This window comes from Otolemur garnettii, unplaced genomic scaffold (genome assembly GCF_000181295.1).
Source record: "Otolemur garnettii isolate 467f Iridium unplaced genomic scaffold, OtoGar3 scaffold00165, whole genome shotgun sequence".
Lineage (NCBI taxonomy): Eukaryota > Metazoa > Chordata > Mammalia > Primates > Galagidae > Otolemur > Otolemur garnettii.
In genome coordinates, this window is record NW_003852560.1 from 3,484,777 (window position 1) to 3,486,754 (window position 1,978).

Below are 1,978 nucleotides of genomic sequence, written 5' to 3' on the forward strand. Positions count from 1 at the left end.
GGCCACACAGTCATTCTCAAATTTGTCCACACAAAGAAACACATGAACGTGTTTCCTTTAATCTAACAGTATCTAGTGTCTGTGTTGACTTCATTGTTTAACTAGAAACATTACTTCTAGGAAGAAAGTTTATGATACTTTTGTGATGAAATTGCAAATACATACACAGCCAAATGTAACAAAAGAAAAAAATTAAATAAGTTTGGTAAGTAGAATCACTAATCTCTCAAATTTTCAGCTTTTTAATTTTTTTCCTTTTATTAAGGCATATACACACAGATCATGAATACATTTATGCATATGTGGGATCCTGTGCATTTTTTTAATACAATTTGGAGTGCTTACATCAAACTAATTAATATAGCTTTTGCTTCATTTACTTGATTATTGTGTTAAGACATTTATGTTCTATACTTAATAGATTTGACTTGTACCCTTGCAATATGCTCCATAGGTGTGGTCCCGCCATTTACCCTCCCTCTATCCTTCCACCCTCCACACCCTTCCCACTCCATTTCTCTCCTTCATCCTGGGCTATAGTTGTGATCTGTCTTACATAAGAAAGTGGGAGCAAATATAAATTGGTTTCATAAAAGTACTGAGTACATTGGATACTTTTTCTTCCATTCTTGAGATACTTTACTTAGGAGAATATGTTCCAGCTCCATCCATGTAAACATAAAAGAGGTAAAGTCTTCATCTTTTTTAAGGCTGCATAGTATTCCATGGCATACAAATACCACAATTTATTAATCCATTCATGGGTCAATGGGCATTTGGGCTTCTTCCATGACTTGGCAATTATGAATTGAGCTGCAGTGAAAAATATGGTGCAAATATCTTTGTTGCAAAGTGATTTTTGGTCTTTTGCATAGATTCCTAGCAGAGGAATTACTATAGTTTTATAGTGTAGTCTATACTCCTAGCAGAGGAACTGCAGGATCAAATGGCAGGTCTATTTTTAGATCCCTGAGTGTTCTCCAAACTTCTTTCCAAAAAGAATGTATTAGTTTGCATTCCCACTAGCAGCACAGAAATGTCCTCTTTTCTCCACATCCACGCCAACATCTGTAGTTTTGGGATTTTGTGATGTGGGCTACTCTTACTGGAGTTAGATGGTATCTCAAAGTGGTTTTGGTTTGCATTTCTCTGTTGATTAAAGATGATGAGCCTTTTTTCATGTGTCTGTAGACCATGCACCTGTCTTCTTCAGAGAAGCTTCTGTTTAAGTCTCTTGCCCACAATGAAACGGGATCACTTGTTCTTTTCTTATTAATAAGTTTGAGTTCACTATGGATTCTGGTTATCAGACCTTTATCAGACGTAACCTGCAAATACCCTCTCCCATTCTGAGGGCTCTACTTGCTTTACTTACTTTGTTCTTGGCTGTGCAGAAGCTTTTCAGTTTGATCTGATCCCAGTAATGTATTTTTGATGTGGCTTCTATTGCCCAGGGAGTTCCTCCTCAGAAAGTATTCTCCCTGGCCAATTTCTTCAAGTGTTTCCCCTGCATTCTCTCCAAGAATCTTTACAGTTTCATGTCTTAAGTTTTTCATCCAGTGAGAGTCAATTTTTGTTAATGGTGAAAGGTGTGGGTCCAGTTTCAGTCTTCTACAAGACGCCAGCCAGTTCACCCAGCACCATTTGTTAAATAGGGAGTCTTTCCCCCAATTTATAATTTTGATGGGCTTATCAAAGATCAAATGATGATAAGTAACTGGGTTCACCTCTTGGTCTTCAATTCTGTTCCACACGTGGCCCTGTATGGCGAGTCATGCCTCCTGGCTCTAGGGATCTGTGAATAAAAACTTCTTCATTCACGAGAGTCATTTTCATGTCTGTGTGTCTTATCATTCCTCCTTAAAACAAATCCCAGGTACCCTGAAAGCTGTATACGTGTGTTTAAGTTAGTGACTAGCATTATTAAATCTAGCAGGTTCCAGTTACAAATCTTCAGAACAAATCTAAAAAAAAAAAA

At 37.3% G+C, this 1,978-nt stretch overlaps 1 protein-coding gene across 1 annotated transcript in view; it reads right to left on the reverse strand.

Annotated features, from left to right (window-relative positions):
* RYR2 (ryanodine receptor 2) overlaps positions 1 to 1,978 on the reverse strand; it is a gene marked incomplete at its 5' end in the record, with an annotated part of 583,561 nt that overhangs the window by 115,423 nt on the left and 466,160 nt on the right. The gene's annotated exons all lie outside the window — the stretch shown is intronic.